Source organism: Dermochelys coriacea, chromosome 14 (genome assembly GCF_009764565.3).
Source record: "Dermochelys coriacea isolate rDerCor1 chromosome 14, rDerCor1.pri.v4, whole genome shotgun sequence".
In the NCBI taxonomy this organism is placed as follows: Eukaryota; Metazoa; Chordata; order Testudines; family Dermochelyidae; genus Dermochelys; species Dermochelys coriacea.
Window position 1 is genome coordinate 27,393,007 of NC_050081.1, and position 24,002 is coordinate 27,417,008.

General features: G+C 50.4%; 1 long non-coding RNA gene and 1 pseudogene across 1 annotated transcript; both read right to left on the reverse strand.

Moving 5' to 3' along the window:
* Positions 1-2,700: 2,700 nt before the first annotated feature.
* LOC119843005 lies at positions 2,701-3,881 on the reverse strand (annotated as a pseudogene).
* Positions 3,882-5,670: 1,789 nt separating this feature from the next.
* On the reverse strand, positions 5,671-23,042 carry LOC122456594. Its single transcript, XR_006275554.1, has 3 exons — positions 22,679-23,042; positions 20,316-20,317; positions 5,671-5,681 (listed from the first exon to the last, which is right to left on the reverse strand). It is a non-coding gene; the product is annotated as an uncharacterized LOC122456594 (long non-coding RNA).
* Between the last annotated feature and the right edge of the window lie 960 nt (positions 23,043-24,002).

Sequence of the window (24,002 nt, forward strand, 5' to 3'; positions counted from 1 at the left end):
GGACTTCCAGTTCTCCCTGCTTGTTTCCCAGGCTTCTTGCATTTGTGTATAGACACTTAAGATAACTCAGTGATCCTCCCTCTTTCTCAGTATGAGGCAGGAGCCCTCCCCTCTCGCACGCTCCTGCTCTTGCTTCCTCCCGGTATCCCACTTCCCCACTTACCTCAGGGCTTTGGTCTCCTTCCCCCAGTGAACCTAGTTTAAAACCCTCCTCACTAGGTTAGCCAGCCTGCTTGCGAAGATGCTCTTCCCTTTCTTTGTTAGGTGGAGCCCGTCTCTGCCTAGCACTCCTCCTTCAGGCGGTTTGGACGCTAACCTGGAACCTGAAAGACCAAGCTCAGCTATCTGTTTTGCCATTGGTTTCCTGTGTGAACTTGGGCACGTCATTCTGTCTGGACAATAGTTCCCATCTATAACATGGATATAATAGTACTGCCCTGCCTTGCAGGGTGAGAATAAATATATTAAAGAGTTAGTGGTTTAAACAGAGGTGGTTGGAAACTTTGTTTCCTCATGAAAATTTTGTGGGTTTTTTTGTCAAAGAAAATCCCCAACTTTTCTCAAAACTGAACTTTTTTGTCTGAAAACTGTCAAAAAACATTAAATTAAATTAAATTAAAAATACAATTTTTCAGCCAAAACTATTTGTTTTCCCAGTTTTCATTTCTTTCAATGAAAAAGAGAAAATATAAAAGGAAAGTGAAGACTTTCTGTGAAAATTTTATTTGTGAACCCTGCACTTTATACACTGGAAAACATTGTGATGGAATTCAGTCATGGCAGCCATATGGACACTTTAGATAGACAAAGCAGTAAATAATGGGCCTTTTCCCTCGATCATCTGTAGAGCTGAGTTTGACAGTTCCTTACATTCGAGGCTATCATGAGGCTGATGTCATTGTCAGATTAAATTCATCCATGGGCACCATTTATTTGGTGCCTGAATGGGAACTGAGTTCTTCTGAGCTGGCCTCCACACATAAGGAATAAGTTACATTCCATGTTCAGCACTGGATGAGTTGATTTTTCACCAGCTGTGAAGCACCAAGTGTTAGCTATTCCCTGGAGCCACCAAGTATGTCAGTGGCAAAACCAAAAACCAAGTCCCATGAGAGCTGGGTGCATGCTACCTTGGAGGAGCTGGGCCTGGAACAACTTCTGAATTCCTATCGACTGCACGAATCCCTCTAGGCAAAACTTTAAGTTACAAAAAGACACAAAAACAGGAATCTACATTCCATTCAGCACAGCTTATTTTTCTCAGCCACTTAAAGAAATCAGAATCTAATGCATATCTAGCTAGATTATTTACTAAATTCTAAGACTCCATTCCTGTTCTGTCCCCGGCCAAAGCATCACACAGACAGAGAGAGAGAGGGGCTTTGTTTCTCCCTCCCCGCAGCTTTTGAAAGTATCTTGTCTCCTCATTGGTCATTTTGGTCAGGTGCCAGCGAGGTTATCCTAGCTTCTTAACCCTTTACAGGTGAAAGGGTTTTTCCTCTAGCCCGAAGGGATTTTAAAGATTTTACCCTTCCCTTTATATTCATGACATATGTAGTGTACAGAGCCATGCACAAAGATGGTATTCTAATAGTAACAACTTCTGAGATCCTTTCTCAACTTGGAAATGAATAGAGATACATGGGATAGCGTATGGAACAGCAGATCAGTGCATGTGATGGCACTTTTCCACTTACATCAAGGTTAGAACAAAATGATCCCAAACAAGTAACTTACACCAGTGTTCATGTCACTGCCGAGTGTAGCCCAGACACTTTGGGCCAGAACCTCATCAGTATTAAATTGGTGATGTTAATGTGTTTGCTCTACATTGGTGCTGGTTCAGATGAGTTGGGATATAAGAGCCTTACATTTCTGTCACATTCACTTTCTCCAGGGGTCTGTCAGCTAATTCTGGATCTGTGTGTATACAGGCTATTGGCCAAATCATAATCCCTTTGAAGTGAGGGGCTAAACCTCAGTGACTTCAATGGGATCCAAACTTGGCCTCATTAGCCCAAGCTGGATTTTCTTTAGAAAACACTGGAAAAATTTTTTCTTCCAAACAGTCTTTGCACCATAGCAAGAATGACACAGCTCTTACAGAGAGAAGATGAGTGAGGTAATAACTTTTATTGGACAATCTTCTGTTGGTGAAAGGGACAAGCTTTCGAATTACACAGCGCTCTTCTTCAGGTTAAAATAATAAAAGACAGTACCTGAGGCTCTTCCTCCCCTAACACTTCATTCATAATACAATAATATCCCAACAGTATAGACATAATCGAGTCAGGAGGAACTTAGCCAGGCAGAAACTTCTTTTGCACCCTTTTATCATTGTGGGGAGCAAACCTTCAGCTCACTCAGAAAACCCCACCAAAGATATGACATATGAGCACTCTCAAGAGAAGGCATACATCGAAAATCCTGTCGAACCAAACTCTCATCATCTCAACAGGCCTGCCCACTTGCAAACCCACCTGGAACAAAGAAACAAATAAAAACAACAAACAACTCAACAAAAATAAACTAAAAAACTGACAAACAAACAAAAAACAAAGAACAAATGCATTGATACCTCTGTCAGAATTATTCTCCTGAAAAAGAAGAGCCAGAAAATCCACTAGGAACTTTGCTATGGCTACTGATTATCACATAAAATGGTGATGTCTAGCAGTACATAGATAGATAGATAGATAGATAGATAGATTCTGATCTTAATTACATTGATGTAAACCTATAGTAACATCAATTTTCTTGAGTTAAATTTGTCTGGATTTTTATTAATGTAAATACCCAATTCTGCATAAACAGATTGCAACGTATGTTCTCATGAAGGCAATCATGTCATCAGATGATTCTATTTATAAAGTAACACAGAATGAACTCATGATCAGTGGAGAAATATAGACATTTCATTCTTGCTGAATAACCTCCAACCTATCAGTTTACTCAATGCACCTTTCATTTCCTTGTTTCTCATGCTGTAGATGATCGGATTCATCATTGGGGGCAACACAGAATAGAGAACAGCCAGCAAGAGATTCAGATCTGAGGTCGAGTTGGAGGTTGGTTTCAGGAAGGCAAAGGTGCCCGTGAAAAGGAATAAGGAGACCACAATGAGATGAGGGAGGCAGGTGGAGAGGGCTTTATGCTGGCCCTGCTCCAAAGGGATTCTCAGCACTGTTTTGTAGATCTGAACATACGATTATAAAAGCAAAGCAGATTCAACCTAAAAGCACATGAAGAGAAATCACAACAATTTCCGCAAGGTACGAGTCGGAGCAGGCGAGGTGGAGGAGCTGGGGGATTTCACAGAAGAACTGGTCCACCACGTTGCCTCCACAGAAGGATATTGCAAACGTGTTCCCTGTGTGCACTGCAGAGTAGAGAATAACACTGATCCAGGCACTGGCTGCCATTTGGACGAAAGCTCTCCTGTTCATGACTGTCTCCTAGGGTAATGGTTGGCAGATGGCGATGTATCGATCGTACGCCATGATGGTCAGCAAGGGAAAATTTGCTGAAGCAAAGAATAAGAAAAAAAAGACTTGGGTATCTCATCCAGAATAAGAAATAGGTTTTGTGCTCATGAGGGAATTGGCCATAGATTTGGGAGTGGTGACAGAGATGGAACCAAAGTCTAGAATGGATAGATTCATCAGGAAGAAGTACATGGGATTGTGAAGGTGGCGGTTGCGGGCTATGGCTGTGATGGTGAGAAGGTTCCCCAACAGGGATATCAGGTAAAGCAGTAGAAACACCAATAAACGTAAAATCTGCAGCTCCTGAACATCAGAGAATCCCAGGAGAAAGAATTCAGTCATGGCGGTTTAGTTGGCAATTTTCTTCCTCAGTACACTGTGTGATGGCTGTGGAGGGAATGAGGACAATGATCAGGATTAGAATGGCCCTCTTTCTCCTTTCCCTAATATCACATTCTATGAATGTCAAAGGTACATAGAACTCATCGCTTACAATGACTAGGTGTTGTTCGTGCTCCTCACCTCTGACAATCAATCAGTAATATTATCACACTCGTGTAACCTCCTTGAAACTCAACAGAGCTTCATCACTTTACCCTATCTGAGCATTCGGCCCAAGATGTGGCTTGATAAAATGTAGTATGAAAGATGGAACAAAGCACACTCCAAATCCAACAATTCTTGCAAAGAAGGTCTCTCCATTGCAACCATCACCAAGTTTACCACTTAGGCATGAATCTAATAGACTAAAATGCCAACACATCCCCGTGTCTCCTGTGTCTTCCGCATAAGTTCTGTCCACCCATTTACACCATTTATACTCAGCCAGCAGCAGTGTGGAGCTAGGCCAGGAGCTCTGGGTTCTACTCCCAGTGAGCTTCCATATGTCCTTGAACAGGGTCAGGATAGACAGACTTTGGCTGCTTGGTTCAACTCTAACCCAGGGTTTAAAGGGGCTCTTCTGTCTAAAACATTCTGTGTGCTGCCAACTTTACTGCTTATGCAATTGTTACCTCCCACCCAACTATCCCTTTAAAAGAGAAATCACACAGATGTGATAGAATCAATGGGTTTGAAATCAGGCTCTTATCAGACAATATTAATGTTCCCCAATGTATTTAATATTTACTGCTTGTTGGAAGTTTTCAGCTGTGTTCTTGTTAATGGAGATTGTTTTTTCAGTTAAACAATACTGCCAACAACAACTTCTTAGAACCTGTCTGCTTCCCTCCAACATTTTGGGATTCTTTTGTAAAGAAACTGAAAACTCAAAAACCAAACATTTTTGGTTTGGTGATTAAAAAAAATCCAGTTTTCAGCAGAAAGTTTACATTTGCCAACAACTGGGGAGAAAAAATTGATTTGGCATTTTCAGTGAAAAGGCAAAATTTTCCCCAATGATGGAAAAATTCCAATCTGTAGCCGGTATTTGATTAAACTGAGAGTAACATTCTTAATGAGTTCATAACATAAGTCTTATTTCTCATCTTAATTTTCCCCTGTATGTTGATCCACCAACATATTTAATTGAAATAGCAAACTTCCTGACCTTTGTGGATTTTTTCCCAGCACATGACGCATTCAGTCATCCAGCACCAGGATTTTGGGGTCAATATCTATCTATACACCAGAATCTAGAAGCTAAAGGCACAGGTATCTGAGAATCTTTCCCCCCATCCACCCCCAGCCCTTCTGAGACTGAACGGACAGAACTAGACTCAAACCTGTTGATCTCTGCAGATGAAGTGTGTGCAGCTGGCATTGAGTATCACTGGCATTGAAGGACTGATGCTGTGGGAAGGTGATTTATTCATGTCTATTTCCTAAGGGCGAGTGGGACTCACTCCCTGGAGCCCTGCACAGCTCAGCAGCAGAGGCCCAGAGGCAAGTGCAGAGATGACTAGATGATAAAGCCAAAAGAGCCATTCTGTCCCTCACGCCTCAGACCCACATAGCATGAGACTTATGATCTCCCCCAGTGTTCCCTGATTCCAGCCCAGCTTCTGTGTTATCTGTGGGCCAGGGTCACAAAGATGGAGACAGGCACCGACGGGGATTGATCAATGCTCCTAAATGAGCTCGGTGGCTAAGTCCCATGGTCATTCAGTGGGAGTGAGGACCTGAACCTGCTTAGATGCTATTGTAAATCCCAATAGGCACCTGTTTCCTTCTTTAGGTGCCTTTGTAACCCTGGTCCTGTGTCTAGCTTGTTCACTTTGAAGGCCTGGGCTTCTCCAGTATTTCAGACAATGAAGGCTGGGATTCACAAAAGAGCCTATGGGAGTAAGGCATGTACATCTTGGGCTCCTAACTCCCTTAGACTCCCTTGAGAAGCCCAGCCTGAAATGATAACTAGTACAGCCAGGGATCTAGAGAGAGGAGGTCACAAGAGGCCAAGAACTCCTAGAATCTAAGCCCAGCTCTGCAGCTATGTGACTTCAACTCTCTGTGCCTCACTTTACCAAAATCTGGGGCATAATAATTGAGACTGGATGAAAAATTCATAATGAAACTTTTATTCTGAGATGATCCATGGTTCAGCTTTGTTTGACCTCTTCATAAATTTTCATCGATCTGGGTGAAATATTGGCCTTTTTTTTCCCAAATAAAATTTGCTTGTGTTCCACAGGAATATAGGAATCATCAGAGTCCAGTGCCCTGGCTCTGACAGGGGCCAGCAACAGATACTGCATCACCCACAGCCTGGAATGACAGGGATGGGATGGGGAGATCTGCCCGCACTGCAGCATCTGCAGCATCGTCTCCTGAGTCTGAAGAGGGCCTGAGACAATGGCTCTGGGAGAAGGAACTGCCCCAGGCATCTCCATGGGATTTGAATTCCCAGCCCCACTTCTCTGGAGCACCCCACCAACCCCACCCCAGCACTGCAGGGTGAGGAGAAGAGCACAGCAGTCCTGATCCCCTCACCCAAGCACACCCCCTGGCTGGAGAGGTAAGGACTTGGACTACCACGACTGCCCCTGCCTGTCTGTGGGCACCTTGCTGATCCCAAGGGGTTGGGGGAGAGTCTCCTACTCCTCTTCTGGGACAGAGCAGAGCTCCTAGGCCACTGTCCCAGCATCTCTTTGAGGGCCTCCTGCCACTGCCACTCCATGTGGGGTACCGGATCAATGGGGCAGTCCCTTGCCTGGCACAGGAGTGTCTGAATCTAGCCCTGAGAGTCAGCAGAGCTTTATGGGACTAAATGTGCCTCTTTCCACAGGCTCCTGGGAAGAGTCCGGTTCAGAGTAGCGACTCCTGGAGGGACTAGTGCCAGCTACTGTAGAGGGAGGGGCAGGGACCCTGCCCCCAATCAATGGACAATTCTGCGCTATGGGACAATTCTCCCATGTCAGGGAGATTCTCTGTGAGTGAGTGGCTGGTTGGAGACCTGTGCTATGGTGGTTTAATTCATTCTCTGATGGAATGTAACTGTGAAGGGTTTCATGATCCCTGTCAGTATCTCACCCTGCTGGTCATTTTGTCTCAGTGATACCCTGTGGCAGTGAGTTCCCCAGGTTTGCTGTGTACTGGGTGGGGCTGGGCAGAGGCCATCATGGAAACAGTGTTCAGCAAAGAGACTGGGCAGGCAGAGGAAGGATGAGAGCAGGTAAGGAAGAAAGTGGTGACAAGAGCTTGCCAATGGGGAGAAGGAGGAGAGAATGGGCAGGTGTTTGGAGCCAGGGCTGGGGGGCGGTTCCCTGGGGCTGAGGCCATTTTAGGGGAGTGGGGCTGAGCAGAGGAGGGGACTGGTGGGCAGAGGGGTTAAGCACGGGCAAAGAGAAGCCAAAAGAACCTTGCTTTCCAAAGAGCCAAGGAGGAGAAGGACACAATCTATCAAGAGAGACTGCTCTAGAGGATGAAGAGAGGTGGAGCAGACAGCGGGATGGATTGCTCAGGGAGAGTATGCTGGTTATGTGGGCCAGCAGGGTGATTTATCGAGGTCCATGACAGTGCCTGCACCAATGCATGTGCCAGCTGCAATGTCTGCAGTTGCAAAGATACATGTAGACAGGAGAGTGGAATGGTGTCCCTGGACTTGGTTCACAATGGTTGGTGGGTGGAGTTTCTAGCAGGGCCAGTGAACAACATGACAAGGAGGGTTTGGTTTCCAAACTATTCACAGTTGTGTGTCTGAGACAAAGATCCTCTAACCTCTGTCCAAGAGATGTACCCCTGTCACTGAGACCAGTGAGTTGGCAGAGCGCATTCTGGTTTATGACATATACGACACCTTTGCTGGTCAGCCCTGAACTCTGAATTCCATGATTAATCTTCTTCTGACACTTAATAGCTTTTCTATTTTGGCTGTGGCGATTATTCAGACACTCGGCCAAATCGCAATCCCGCTCCCATGTGGCACCTCAATTTCCCACTCTCTAAAGTGGGGATAATCCTGACCCACATTCAGAAAGTGGTTGATCTTCTCTCTTTCTCCCCAAGTCCCTGCCCTCCTTGCCCAGCTCCGGCCTCTGTCCTGTTCCCCAAACTTCCATGCCCATGTTAGTGCCTGTCTCACCACTACTCAACCTGCAAGGTCTGCTAGCAAAGGAAAGCTGCTCCCAGGTTCTGGAGCCGCATTCGCATGTCCTGAGTGCAGTCCTGCACCATGGTCACCATGGGCAGGTAGGGTCATCAACCTCCATCTGTGTCCCAGGTGCAGGATGGCCTCTGGTTCCTGCTTCCTCAGGCACCTGGAGATGCTGAAATAGGGGTGGGGTTGGTGGAGCAGGAGAACACCCCATGAGGTTAAGAAATGGGAGTGAGAGCCTTTTCCCTCCCTGGGAGATTAAGGTGTCCCTCTGTGGGGACTCCCTTCCTGTCAGATGCTATGCTTTCATTCCTGGACGCTACCGCTCTAGAGTGTATTTGTAAGCTGATGACCACCACATGTTGTTCAGAAGCTATGGATAACACAAGCTCCTAAGTTTGTTCTGTGCTTAGCCCCTATGGAACAGCTGGGCTGGACTGTCCTTTCTCACTGTGCTGTGCGGAGCAGGTTCTGGACATGAGGGATATGAAGAGGCTCTCAGGGACTAATTCTTGAAAATAAATATCAATGAACTGCAAACCAATATAAAATCACTGCTGCTAACATTGGTGGGTGATGAAATAGTAGCAGAGTGGTAATTCATGATGAGGACAGGGCAGTGACACAGAGTAATCAGATCCTTTGATAAGCTGGAGCCATTCAAAGAAAACAAGTTTGAAAAGAACCAAATGAAGGGTCCTTTCACTAGCAACAAAGCATGCAGGCCACACCTACAGAATGGGGAAGTATATCCAGGAAAGCACTTAGTGTGAAGAGGATTTAGGGGCCATGCTGGGCAAGTCATTCAACATGAGCACCCAGGGTGATGCTGTGGTGAACAGGGCTAAAGCCATCATTTGATGTATGAAAAGAGCAGTGAGGAGCATAGAGAGGTGACACAACATGAGGAAGACTGATCATGGAATACTGCATCCAGTTTTGGCATCCACCTTTGAAAAAGATTTGGAAATATTGGAGATGGGGCAGCAAAAAGCAATGAAACGTTTTAAGGGCTGGAGAAAAATGCCTGCTAGTGAGTGAGTGAAAGAGCTCAGCCTGTTTAGATGATTAAAAAGATCGGGAAGTGACATCATTGAAGTGTTGAAGTGACTTCATGGAGAGAAACTATCGGGTATGAAAGGGCTCATTCATCTAGCAGAGAAAAGCATAACAAGACCCAGTGGCTGGAATCTCAAAAGAGACCAATTCATATTCGAAATAGGGCACACATATTCAACAGTGAGGATGAATCACCAAAGGAACAATCTAGAAAGAGAAGTGGTGGGAATTCACCATCTCTTGATGTCTTCTCATGAAAACTAGATGCCTTTCTAGAACGTGTTTAGTCAAAACCTAGTTACTCTGCTCTACAGAAAGCATGTGATATGCGGGAGGGGGTCATATGACATGCTCTAATTGTCTCTTCTGTCCATAAAGTCTGCTAATTTATGGAAAACTGAGCGTAGCATGGGGAGAAGCCTCTGATGTTGTACTGTGTAGGGGCTTGAGCCCACAATGAACGTGTATTGAGTGGGGTGATCCAGGGGAAACGGCTGAAACATCCAATGTGGCTGGACAGGGGCAGGACATCAGCAGGGGTGGGTGGGGCAGTGACATGACAAGGGCCTTTGGCAGGACCTCAGCCTATTGGATAAAGGTGGTGGGGAGGCGATGATCTCACGGAGAGATCTTGACATCAGCCAGGCAGGACAAAGGCAAGCTCGGAGATCCCTGTGGCTTTGCTTCAGCACGTCTCCTTCTCGAGGTCTCTCCTGGAGGACTGAGAGAGCATTCACTTGCACGTACGTGAGTGCAAGGAGGACCCTCTTTGGAGTTTTCTCCTTGTCTTGTAGTGGTTTTGCTAGAAAACAGACGTCCCTGTAGAGAAGGTAAGAGCCTCGGAGAGGTTTGGAACCTGTTCAGTTTGATCCAACAGGTGCCGGCTGATTTTTAGGAAAGGAAAACACTAGATGGTGGGGGCAGCATTTTATTTCTGACCTAGGACTTTGTCCCTTAGAATTACTGGGGATATTGGGGTTTCTCCTTTTTGTTTTCCCTTTTCTTCTGTCTCTCCCCCCTTTCTCTTCTTCTCTTGCTTCTTTGTCCTTTTCCCCTGCTCTCCTCCCATCACCAGGAGCTCTGTGTGTGGAGCGGGAGCCAGGGGGGTTGTGGGAGGCCCTCAGAGGGGGGTGAGAGTGGAATAGTGCTCCGAGAGTGATCCCCTTGGTGGTGACCAGGGCCATTCTTTGGTCTATTTGGTGAGAACCCTTAGCCTCCCATCCCTCAAAGTCTCAACCTTGATTGGCTGAGCAGGGAGCTATTGACAGGGAGGAAACGCTGGTCTTTTTTGTTCTCTTTTATGACCAAGCAAATAGGTCACAACCAGTTATATGTTTGATCAGTGTTGATGCTGCTCTCCATTAATTGTCTCGGAGCAGTTCATGATCCTCTCTAACATTCCAATTCTTCTAAAATACTTCCCGAATAATTACTATGAACAATTGTTGGTCTGTAGCTCATTTGAGAGCAACTCTGCTACTGACTGGCTGCATCAGCTAAGACAAGTCCCCGCTCCTTTCTCAGCCTTCCTTTCTCCTTCTCTCAAGTACGAATAAAAATTCTCTCCTACCTACCTCACGATGGGTGGATGATGGGGATCCACTGAAGAGTATCACTAGTAGCAGTGCAGACTAGGAGGTGTCCTATCACATTGAGCCATATCAGATGATGACCTAATATTCTATTGGATTTGTATTTTATTATTTTGAAATTGTTAAGAGCAGCAACTACTTAGCTCAGACTGAAGCATCTCATCTAATTTACTAGATCATAGTGTCTCCCCTTTGTGTACGACGAGACAATTTAATGCACTGTGAGGAACAGGAGATGCTCTTGTTTTGCAAACAAATACTTTTGCAAAGAATTTTCATCCTACTTGTTATGATTTCAAGAAACAAAGTGGTTTCGTCTGAATAAATTTTCTGACAGAAAATGGTTTCCATGAAAATGTTCACACCTGATTGCCTGGGCCCTATCCCTGCCTCCGGGGGGTTGTTGTCTCTTAGTTAGAACAGGAGTCAGGACTGTTGTCTTCTCTTTCTGGCTCTGGCTCCACTTTCCTGTGTGACACCTTGGGTAGGTCCAGTGGGAATAGGGTCAGTTCTCTAACTCCAGGCAGCAGGGAGCCTGGGTGAGATAAGGGATGTTAAAGCCATCTGCGAAGGAGAAAGGGATGTTTCCAGGTGTTGAACATCAAGAATTCTAAACTTTGCTAAAATAGCTATTCTCAAGAAACAAGAACTAGTTGGGGCCAAACTTTAATCATTGTCTTTTTTAAAGCCCATTCAGGGATGTGAGTCCCAGAGAGCCATAGAGAGGGGGAGCAACTTGCCCAAAGTCCCACAGATCAATAGGCAGCAATGGAACCAGGAGTGACACTCCCTCTCAAAGGCAGGGGGACCGGACATTAGGGCCCGGTTGCAATTGCCAGCTGTGGGAGGGAGTGTGCAGCAGTGGTTAGTGAAGGGGTCCACCCATGGCTCTGACACTCGGTGTCACCCTGAGGCGGTAGCTGAGGCCCGTTTGTCATCAGTAGACTTGGGGTCCCATCGCTACAGCCCAGGGAGCTTGGGGGGCTCTAGGAAGGTATGTAAAGTGCTGGGGTATCAGGATCCTGGAGGCGCTGTCACCTCCGCACTAGGGCAGTGTTCTGCATCCCCTGCTGCTGGCTGAGTTTCTCCGTCCCCTGGCAATAAGACATACTCTTGTTTTCACAGCCAGTCAATCGCCCTAATGTCATCACCCTGCCTGCTGGCTGGGCAGGGTAACTCCTCAGGTCACCACCCTCTCCAGCCTGCCTTGGGCTTGGGGAGTGAGGAGGAGGGCGAGGGACGTCTGCTGACCCTGAACATCCACCATCCATCATCCCATCCCCAAGAGCAAGTGAGTGGCATTAGGGTTCCTCGGTGGCTTCCCCTGTCTGTGTGGGGAGAGGCAGAAACAGGGGGAGAGAATATCTCCAAAGAGGGATTTCATTTGCAAACAGCCCCCAAGAGCCCCTCACTCTCCGACCGGGCAGGGGCTTCTCCAGAGCCATCTCCAGTCTTTTTGGAAAGCTTCCAGCAATGGGGCTCCCAGCTCTTCCCTTGTGGGACACTGTTCCCCAGGCTGAGAGTCTCTGAGCTGGGCCAGACCCTGTGAGCTGCTGAGCCTGGAAATCAATGGGGAACAAGGAGCGCCCTGGTCTTCTTGTGCCTAGGGTCTTTGTGACTTTGACGTGGGGAATGGTTTCCCAGGAGAAGTCCGGACTCCTGGGTTCTGTTCCTTCTCTAGCCTGGGCGGGAGAGTGGCCTGAGACAACAGGAGGGGGCTGCTTGTCCAGAGTAACCGATGGTCTTTGGGACTGACCCCATTGCTCTAAAAGGATGAGACTTCCTGGATATTGCAGCAGCAGGGATTACGAGGGGGAAGGTTGGAAGCAGATCATGCAATGATCTCCTGCCAGTATGTGTAGATGGCACTGCCTATACTCCTGTGAGGGGAAAAGGGGCTGTTCTGGTTGGAGCAGGGATGAGGAGGGACGGAAAAGGCCCATGAGTGAAAGGCTGCCTTGACCCCAGACTCACACCTGCTCCCCGCTCAGTTCCAGGATGGCCAGGCTCCTGAAGATGTTCAGGAAGAAGGCTCTGCAGGTGGCCCCAGAGCCTGAGGGAAGCAGCTGTCATCTTCCCAAGGGGCAGAGCAACCCCTCCATCCCCGCTGGCAGGGAAGCAGCTCCCGTCCAGGCCAGAAGGCGGAAGTGCCCAACCTTCTGGAAAACAAAACCAGCTCCCGGGGCAGGCACCGAGCCGGGAGAGGCCCCGACCAGACCAAAATGGAGCTGGCCCAGGATGCAGTTTCACAGACAGGACCCAGTCCAGGAGGAGTGGCAGGCAGGGTGGCTCTGGGGCTTGTTGTGTGGGCAGCAGCGGCCCCAGGAGTCCATCAGGAGGCATCACCCTACCCGGTCACTGAGGACCTTCCAGCCCCCTCAGGCCAGGAGGTGGAAGGTCCCTTTTCAGCATGGGGCAGCTCAGCATGGGACAGCAGCAGCACCTGGGACTCTGGCAGCAGCAAGGCCGATGGATGCCACTGCTTTGTTCCAGGTGAGGAGCCAGACTGGGCTCAGGGAGGGGTGAGGATGGGGATGTGAACACCCTGGGCCCAGACGCTCTCCCAGTGATATGGTGGGGGGGGTCCCCAGCTCAGGTGTCTGGCCTGAGCCACGCGAACCCCACTGACAGCAGCAGCAGCAGTCACACAGCTGCCCCTTCAGCAAGGGGAACTGGGGGTGGGGGCATCAAGAGCTGCTGCCACTTTGGTCCTTGCTGCTCCAGGGCTGGGGGAGTAGGCTCCTCCCATGGAGTCCTGGACATGGGGGTGGGGCTCTCTGCTATGGGCTCCTGAAGCTGTTGGGGGCTGAAGGCATCCCTGAGAGGGAGGTTTGGGGCCCCATCTCCCCTGGGTGCCTGCGTTGGGAAGGGGGGTCTTTAATCCTGCTCTGCCCATCACGCCCCGTCCTTCGCCCAAGTGGCAGCAGGCATCACCCTGTTACCTTCTCTCCCTGGTGCAGGGACCCCCCCAGGATTCGGAGCAGGAGGAAGGGGTGGACATGGCCACAGATGAAGCTGCTCTCAAGGTCATCAGAGAGCAGCTCCAGTGCAGAGAAAAGGTACAAATGTTTCCCACCTGGTCTGGAATCAAGATTGCCCTGTCCCTTCCCAGCATCCCCAGCCCCTGCCGAGGGTCTTGTCCCTCATGATCCACCACCCCTAATGGGGCCCTTTTACATCCATGATGTGGGACCCCCAAGATGGGGGTATTTGTTCCACAACAGTCAAGGTCTTTTCCCTCCAGAGGCTCTGTCCCAGTTCCTGATCCTGCTTGTGTAGGAGTCATGGGGGATTTGGACAATAGGCAGGTCCCCACAATCCCCCATTGAAGACTGAACCCTGGAGCTGGTGTAGGTAGGACAGGAAGATCCCTGGCTAACAGGTTCTCTCTCGCTATACCTCACTTCTGGTGGGTACAGGAAGAGGGGCAGCAGCTCCTGTTCCTACAGGCCATCTACCCCGCATGTCTGGCTGCACGGGAGAGAGGAGGACACTCTGGAGACACACTGCTGCAAGGCAGCTGTGGTGAAGAGGATTGTGGTGAGTGAGACACGTCATACGGCAGCTGACGGGAGGAGAGACACATGGGATTGGCAGGGGTATCGCCGGGCTAATGGGTGGGGGCTGGGTGATATTGGAGGGGGCAGCAGAGGGCAGGGATTGCTGGGGCTGAAGCCTGGGGAGAAGAGAAGGGAGAAATTCTGAGATTGGTCAGTCGTAGGCAGTGGGGGAATTGTAGGGCTGAGTCTGGGGGACAAGGAATCACATGGTCCCAGCTTGGTAGCTGGGATGGTGCTGAATGGGGGAAGTTTTGACAGGGAGGAGGAAAGAAGGGGATTGGAACTGAGCTGGGCAGGAATCCTGGAAGGGGGACAAGTTTGATGGGCAGGAAGGAATCAGAGGAGCAGGAGGTAGTTGGAGATCCTGCTGGTCATGTGGGGCACTGGCTGTGTAATCTCCTCACTGGGAGGTGTCAGTAGGGCCTGAATCTCACATGCTCCTTTTTCTCCTTTGCGTCTCACAGGAGCTCATCGAGGCGCTTCCCCATCACTCTTCACCCAGCGCCGTCTGCCAGGGGGCTGCAGTGGGCAACCTCAGGTACCGACACAGCCCCACCCCCCCCGCCGGCTCCCCTAACCCCAGTGCTGCTCAGGCCCAAGGCTGGGAGTAAATGTCCCTCCCACTCCCAGGTCACCTCCCAAGAGTGGGAAGGTTCACTCTCTCCTGGCTGGGCTGTCCTTTTCACTCCCATAACATTACAGGTGCCTTGGGCAGGGGCTCACTCCCGGGCTCAGATACAGGAGGGGCAGCAGGCTCCAGGGAACAGGAGCTATTCCTGTCCTCCCACTATCTGTCTGTGATGCCTTGCCTTGTCATTCCCTAGCTCAGTACCTCAGTTTCCATTCTCGCCAGCCTGTGCCTCTCTCCCTGTGGTTTTGTGTCCTTGTTGGCGACAGTCCCACCTCTGTACTGCACAATCTAATACCAGCTCCTCTCTCTTGCCAGCACCATGAAACCTGCCCTTGAGCCAGACCTAGAGACCCACCTCTTGAGAGCTGCCCTTCACTCCGTCTTCACCCTGGGCACGGAGAAGGACACCACCCACATCCAGGTACATCCTTCTCCTCCATCCTCCTCCTCTTCCAGAATGGTCCTTGGTCCCTGATCCCTTCATTCGCTGGAGCTCCAGATGTAGGGGTTGGGTAGGCAGAGATGGAACAAGCTGCAGGGTTGGATCCTTCCCTACAGCAGGGAAGAGATTACCCCTCTCTAGGGGGGATTTCTTTCTTTCTTTCTTTCTTTCTTTCTTTCTTTCTTTCTTTCTTTCTTTCTTTCTTTCTTTCTTTCTTTCTTTCTTATGCTATGTTTTACCCAGCAGCCCAGCATCCATCCATAGCAACTTGGCTGTTTCATACTCTTCTGCCTACAAGGCCCTCTGCAGAGACCTGCTAAGCTCATGGGTCGAAGATCCAGGTGTCATCAATTCTTGCGAATTGCCTGCAGTGGGATGTGAATGAAAGGGGCCAGGATGTGTGTTTGGGAGTCTCACCAGTGCTTCCCAGAGACCCTTCTTCCCATCCTGTGGCAGATGTAGGCCCAGTTTCCCTAACTCTGACCCATGCTTTGCAGGCTCTGCACAAAGTCATGCCAGAGGTCCTGGATGCCAGGCTGGGGAACCTGCTGGCAGAGTCCCCAGACACAGACAGGCTCGACTACATCTTAGAGGTGAGCCCCATAAGGGGGGTGGGGACCAATTTTACCTGAACTCTTTGGGGAACTGGTAAGGAGAGACTGGAAGATCCATTTTCTACTCTGTCCTCCTAGCAGGGTCCCCAGTGGGCCGTCCTTGGTTGGGGAAGTCAATGCAATGCAGTGTCAGGTCCTTCCTTCTTGAGGGACAGAGGAAGGAGCTGGGACTTCAAGCCAGAGCTCTGCCTGGTTCTCTTGAGCACAAAACACAGGGCCCCTGGTGTCTTGGGAAGTGAGAATCTGAAAACCCACCCTTCCCCCGCCCCTCCAACACACACACACACACACACACACACACACACACACATCCCATGAGATTTGGGAGATGGTTCTCAGAGGAGAGGCAAATGCTCCTTCCTAGAGAAACAGGAGGACCCTAGGGAATCAGCCCTTCTCTCTGACATGCTCTGAAATTCCTGGGGGGATTGTGCTCTCAGTCACTCCCTACACCCCCCACCAAAGATATTAGAAGCAGGGAAGGACGTGGGTTCAGTCTCCTTTCTGGTGAACTGTTCAGGAATCAGGAGTTCTGGGAGGATGGAACCAGCCCCGACACCGAACATTGTCCCAATCTAGAGAGACACTGACAAGTTGTGACCTGCAAGATACAAGCTGCATCCCGGGAGAAAGAATCCCCCCTTCTAAAGCTCTGCCATCAATGACTCAGATATTCCCCCCTGCGCAGAATGTCTCAGGCCCCTGGGGCTGCGGCTCATTTGCAAAGCAGGTGCACCTGGCCATTGATTCTGACCTGCCTCCTTTCCCCACATCATGTCAACTTCTGGATTGTTTCCAGGGTGTCCCAGGAGAGAGCAAGGGCCATTAGGAGCAGCAGAGCCCTGCTGACATACACAGTCACCCTCCCTGAGTTTGACGTAAGTGACCTCTGACCCCAGCTTCCTGGCTCCAGGCGTAGGCGGGCTGGCTCCAACGGGCTGTAGGATCTGCTGCTGCAGGGGCTGTGGCTTAGGAGTGTTCTTCATGGGGAGGCAGAGTCAGAGCAGCGAATGAGCTAGGCTTCAGTCAAGTTCTTCTTGTCCTGGTTCAGTGTTGTCCCTGGGCCTTTAAGGGGACCACGCTCCAGCCCCTGCTTGGCATCCCAAAGCAGCTCCTGGCTCCCTTGGCAGCAGAGCAAATGAAGGATCTATCTCAAACTCCTCTCCCCCAGCATCTCCTTCAGAGGGGCAAAGGGGAAGGAGCCTTCTGGCCCAGGGAGGACAGGGAGCTGACAGGAAAATGCTGATGGAGTCCCCTCTCCTCTCCCTTCCATTAGATCTCAGCAGAGTTCCCTAGGATGGGTCACCATGAGGCCCAGCTGGCTCTGTTTGTCAGTGACCCAGACAAGGACAGCAGCCGGCAGGCCAGGAAGGGGACTTACCGGCTCGACCAGCTGCTGCTCCAACAGAGGGGTAAGGAACCCAGCTGGGATACAGAACCCAAGAGGGGACTGAGAGTGACCGTAGGTGGATCATGGGACCCCAGACAATTTCTCTCAGACTGACCTCAGCTGGAGGACAAGTCTCTCTCTGCTTCTGTTCTTCTCCACTCCACTGTGCAGCCACCAATGGGATTGGAAGGACACAGAAACTGCAATCAGTATGATAAAAGTCTCTCTCTCTCTCTCTTCCAGGGCTGACCATACATGAGGCAGAAGTTCTGTGGTGCTCCAACTGGCACTAGGACAGCAGGCTCCTGGCTTACAAGAACACAGCCAGGGTGGGGGAGGTAAGGACACTGCGCCAGGGCATGGCACAGCTCAGGGAGTGGGGCCGGCTGGGTTCCCTGCAGTGGATGCCTCCTGGAGACAGGAAAAGAGTCCACTCCTTATTTCCAGCTCAGATTTCCTCCTCCAGCAACCAGTGGGACAGGCTGGTGCTAAAAGTCCCACATTGGAATCTCGCTAGTTGCTGTGATTTGAGTGTCTACATGGATCCATTGCTATGTGGCATAAGGAGAATCCCCGGGTGGGTGAGTTAATATAGGATTATGGCTCTGGGTGTCGCTCTGCTCCTTGTCCCCCTGGCTGATCCCCAAGTGTCTGAGAGGAGAGCACTGGGTCAGTCAGTCACGATTGCTTGATCAGACACTTATTTAATTCCCTGCACCCTGTAGAAGCAGAGAAAGGAGGTGGGGTTTGCCCAGTTCCATTGCCAGTCAGGAAGCAGAATGCCCCAACCTGGGAACTGGGTAGGGGACACAGTGAACTCCAGAGCCAATATGGACCACATGCACTCCCCTCATGTCTCCAGACCTGGCCAAGGAAAGGCAGAGTATCTGGACCTCAGCCACTGTTCCAAAGAAGCACATTGTCACTTACCCAAGTTGCGGCTACTTGCTGAACAAGTAGAAAATCGAAGATCCCCCGCTCAACACACATCTCACAACTGTGGTGAGAATATCCAAACCTTTGAACACACCATAACACAATGCCCCCAGACTGGACTCAAAGGTGAAATGGGTGATTTCCACAACATCACAGAAGAGGCCTTGGAATGGCTCCTGGATCGACAAGTGCATCTACAGAATGCTGCTCTACAGACGCCCCATGAGAGAAACTGTGTGAGCTTGTCCTGCCTCCCACAAGCTGAATTGCTGCAGCAGAAGAAAAGTCTCCTAGGAGTGTCTGTGATGGGGACTGGGACATGAGTCTCCTTATCCTTGTTATGTTGCAGATTGGATTCCCCTTGGAAGAAACCAAGGAGCTGCAGAGGCCATACCGAGCGACTAGAGAAATCACTAAGTTGGGGGGAAGAGACCTTTGGTCTGTCAGCTCCAACGTCCCATCCCCCCCTCGCCCCACACACAAGCACACTCCTCTAGCCACTGAGGTGCAGGAGATCTCTCTGCTGGAAGCAACACAGGGTCCCCTGTCATCTCTGTGCACTGCACAGTAGAATGGGCCTCCTCACACACATTAGAGATCCATTTCCAGCCCATCATGGCCCCTGCGATAGATTGCCCTCCAGAAAGAGCCACTGGAGGCTTTGGTCCCTAAGCATCTGCGACCTTTTAATAAAGGGGCTTCCCTGAGCCCTGGGAGCCTGAAAGCCTCCTGGGGAATGGACTGCCTTGGCTGCAGCAGCTTTCTTATCCTCTCTTTGGGGCACTAGATGGTGATGCCATTGTATGGCCAGGACTTGAAGGCTGGCTCTACACAATCTGCTAGAGCCTCGTGTCCTCTTGGTTTTAGGTCTTTGGAAAATTCTTCTCGGAGGCGCAGAGAAGATCCTTCCTCTAGACAGCAGTGCTGGCCATCCACGACCCCCTGCTGCGTGTCAGCCAGGCTGGGCTGGTGCTAGTCTACTCCCTCCTGGGGGAAGCCCAGCAACTGATGGGGGACAAGGTAAGCAGCTGCAATAGACTCAGGAGTTTGGGGTGGGGCCCAGGGCCTCATTCCCATCCTATTGCCATTCGCTGGCCTGGTAGCAAGGAGCCTAGTGGGGACTTTGGGACTTCATGGACTTCTGTTCTTAGCATGTGGTGCTCTGCTATCACTCTTGGGAAGGGCAGGAGAGTCCCCTAAGTGTCCGCTGTGAACCTTTCCTGCCCCAAAAAGTTGCACCCATTTCCCCATGGCCTAGTGTCCATGTCACCTGGGCCACCATCTAGAGTTGCTCCAATCCCTGGCAGCCTGGGAGGCCAAGGACTGACTGGTGATGGTGATTGACCAAGAAGGGCTGAGGCACATGGGCGTGGGAAGCTGGTCTTGCTGCTGATAGGGCTGGACCCGCTCAAGAGACAATGGGAGGATTCAGTCAGCAGGGGCTGCTGACCTGCCCCGTTCACCAGGACTGCCATCCTGCGGCTTCAGCTTTTGTCATTGGGGTGACTTGGGGAAAGGTCTCAAGCTCTCCCCATCCCACTTCACTGCTGCCAGAATCCTTCCTGCCCGCCCCCCGCCACCCTGTTAGAGAATCCTCCCTGCCCTACCTGGGTGAGGATGGAGGTAGGGATGGAGGAGAGATTTCTATGAACTTGAGCGGTGTCCCAAGGTGGGTTGGAGGTGGAACAGCTGTCAGGGGCACTGATGGAGAGGTGGCAGGAGCTCACCCTACAAGGAGGGAGGTTGGCACTGGAGGTCACTAGAGAGGACAGCAAGCCTCCATCCTGGGGATCAGGAAGGTGAATCCAGCACTCAGACATGAGCAACTGCTGGGTGGAAATGATATTGCTGGTTCCAGGTGCCCTTAATCCTCCGATTCCTGGGGAGTGTCTCAGCCTGTGACATGTTCTCGTTCCCCTGCAGCACGAGGATGTCACAGCCAAGGTGATGTGGCAGCTCCACATCATCCGGCACTTGCACCAGATGCCCGAGGCGCTGCAACGGCTGTGCCTCATTTGATGCTCTTAAAAGTTCCCCTCCCATGTTCAGCAACTGCTGCTCCCTGCTTCAGGTACTGCTCTGTCGCACTGTAAATGGGGGGCTAGTGGAAGCGGAAATGGAGGCCCCGGCACTCACAGAAACTCTCTCCCCTCTCTGTGGAGCTGGGTCCTTCCCTCGGCCCCCAAAATTCCTTCATCTGGGGCAGGAGCTCTTTCCCTCACACCCATACTCCTCCCCTCTTTCCTTGATCTGACCCCCATCCCATTCCCCGTGCTCCCAGGCAGAGATCTTCCTGCCCCGTGAGGCGCAGAAGGACCGTTGGGTCAGGGCTACAGACTGTCTGCCCAACTGAAGCTCAGGAAGCTCCACATCTGAGGAGGTGAGGATGGGACAGTGGCTCAGGGCTAGCTTCATCTCCTGCCCTTTATTCTTCCTTTTGCCCATCCATGGGCTCTCAGAGTGTGACATGAATAGGAGCCTCCTCCCCCCCATCTTCTAGGCCCTGGGGTGTGTGACAGCCTTCCAGATGGGTGCAATCAGAAGCTGAGCCACCTCAGGGAGCAGTGGGGACAGATCACCTTGTCCTAGGAAACCAAGTAGTGCTAGTTCTCAAAAAGGCTGAGAGGGAAGACCCTGCTCCCTCATGGAGGTAAGAGTCATTTACTTCTTTGGGCATATGGGTCTCTTGGGGGAGAAATGGGATCCCTGCAGCATAGCCTGGCTGGAAGCATTTCTGGGAGGAGGCTCCTGTCCCTCAGTCTCCAACTCCATCATGCAGTCTCATTCACATAACATTTCCGCTCTCCAGCTCCACTTCCTGCAGCAGGACAAACAAACCTTCAGCTCCTAGAAAACGGACTCTGACCTCCTTCTGATCAGCAGTGGGGTTTCGCCATCCCCTCAACAAACCTGTCAGCTGGGTTGGACCGGATTTTAAGGAGGAGGGTATCTAACAGGGTGGCTTGGCCTGTGGCTGCCAAGCCTGGGGCTAGGCCAAATTGATGACCAAGTGAGCCCCACCTGAGAGGAAACAAGGGAAAACAGCAGCAAAAGTACAGAAGCAGAGCGAGTTGTTCAGTAGATGGCCTTGGGCCAAAGCCTGGAGTTCAGGGTAGGACTGGGTTCTCTCACCATCCCTAAGGAAGGGGATATAGAAGACCATAGAAACCCGAGAAGGGCAGGCTGAGCCGAAATCAGGTGGAGGAAGAGCTCCCCACGAGGGTGGAAGGCCTTGTTGCTGGTCAGGACATTCTGGGACTTTGTTTGGAAGGAGCACAACCCAGGAAGAAGTGGACTAAAGGACAGTTACCTGGTTGGAGGGCTGAGTTCCCAGCCTACAAACTGCAAGAGTAAGTCTCAACGGGGTTGCTAGCCCAGCTACAAAGCTGTGACAGGAGGCCTGACCAGGATCTAGCGGTGAGTGAACTCTGGGACAAACCTGCTTCCATTCTGGAAACAGCCTGGTATTTGAGAGTGGGTGGGGAGAGCAGGGAGATGGGAGGGGTTCCTGAGGCTGGGGTGGGGAGGAAGCTGTGGGGCCGGGAGGGGAAGAACATGGCCCAGCTTGTGGGAGGGATCCTGCTGGCTGTGTCTGGAGCACTGTGTAGCCTCTTCTGTGGGAAGTTCCCATAGGTCAGTGGCGCCTGAATCTCTCCTGCTCCTTTGTTCTCTTTGGGCTTCACAGGAGATGTCAGGTGAACTGCCCTTGGACTCTGGGCCCAGCACCGCTCAGAAATTATTCACTACCATCAAAGAGACAGGGCACAGCTCAGCCTGTTAGGTAGGCTGGAGACTCACACTTCACTTGAACACACAACACTGAGGTGGTTTGGGAAGTACAGTAACAAAGAAGAGATTTCAGTGATACTAAGCAAGAGAAAGAGACAAATTTCAACCAGACAAAGAAAACAAAACACACTTTGCAGTGACTAAAACTGAATCTTAACAAGTCACAATCTTTGCCTTAGCAGTTTCCAGACTAACCTCTCAGCTTTCCTAACAGACCTTCTTTGATGTCCCTGTACGATACAAAACTTCTCTGTTGAATCTGCTGATTTGATTGCTTAGTCTTCTTTCAGACCCCCTCTGTTTTCCTTCTGGGGTGGCTGGACCCTTATTATACCATTTCTCTTCCAGTCTCTGGCCCAGCCTCTTACACAGATGTGTGCTGCAGCCAGCCCAGTGCAGGGAGAAGTGGGGACAGATGATCTCATCCTGTCAAACCAAGCAACAGGAGTCCCATTGAGGCTTAGATGGAAGGTCCCATGTATCTCCGGGAGGTAAGAACCATCCACTCTCCTGGGCACTTGGGGCTATTGCAACAAAAAGGGAGGTCCTATTACATACCCTATTTGTCATCTCAGAGGATGTGTCCGGGACCCTGGAGACGGTTTCCTGCAGGAGGTTTGAGCGGGGAGAGATCACTCACTGTCATGACCAGAGTTCCTGGGAGCAGCCACACTCCAGCACGTCACCTGGAAGCCTACGAAAAACTGCTTACCTAGGACTTATGAAGTCCAGACCCAGTTTGAGGCTCCATCCCTGAGGCCTATTGGCAGAGTCCCAGAGCAGCTAACCGGCCCCCAGGACCTCCTTAAACCTGCAGTAGGAACAAGAAACTGTCTGAACACCCAGCTCCTCCCCCACTCTGGACCATGTGTCAGCTGTTCCTGCTCCCACTCCCCAGGCTTGATTTCCTGGCATCCTGACTCGGGGTGACTCATCTGATTTGAGGTTCTGAACACAATTTGGCCTTTTGCTTCTGCTCTTCCAGTATCCTGACCCAGCTGACTCTCGACTCCTGTCTTTCGTGAGCTACAGCTCACTTCATCGGATGCATTTGGTGGAAAAAACAGAGGAGAGATTTATATACACACACAGAGAACATGAAACAATGGGTTTATCATACACACTGTAAGGAGAGTGATCACTTAGATAAGCCATCAACAGCAGCAGGGGGGGGAAAGGAGGAAAACCTTTCATGGTGACAAGCAAGGTAGGCTAATTCCAGCAGTTAACAAGAATATCAGAGGAACAGTGGGGGGTGGGGTGGGGGGGGGAGAAATACCATGGGGAAATAGTTTTACTTTGTGTAATGACTCATCCATTCCCAGTCTCTATTCAAGCCTAAGTTAATTGTATCCAGTTTGCAAATTAATTCCAATTCAGCAGTCTCTCGTTGGAGTCTGTTTTTGAAGCTTTTTTGTTGAAGGATAGCCACTCTTAGGTCTGTAATCGAGTAAACCTACTGACCGCTATTCCTACCTACATGCCTCTAGCTTTCATCCAGATCATATCACTCGATCCATTGTCTACAGCCAAGCTCTACGATATAACCGCATTTGCTCCAACCCCTCAGACAGAGACAAACACCTACAAGATCTCTATCATGCATTCCTACAACTACAATACCCACCTGCTGAAGTGAAGAAACAGATTGACAGAGCCAGAAGAGTACCCAGAAGTCACCTACTACAGGACAGGCCAAACAAAGAAAATAACAGAACGCCACTAGCCATCACCTTCAGCCCCCAACTAAAACCTCTCCAGTGCATCATCAAGGATCTACAACCTATCCTGAAGGACGACCCATCACTCTCACAGATCTTGGGAGACAGGCCAGTCCTTGCTTACAGACAGCCCCCCAATCTGAAGCAAATACTCACCAGCAACCACACACCACACAACAGAACCACTAACCCAGGAACCTATCCTTGCAACAAAGCCCGTTGCCAACTCTGTCCACATATCTATTCAGGGGA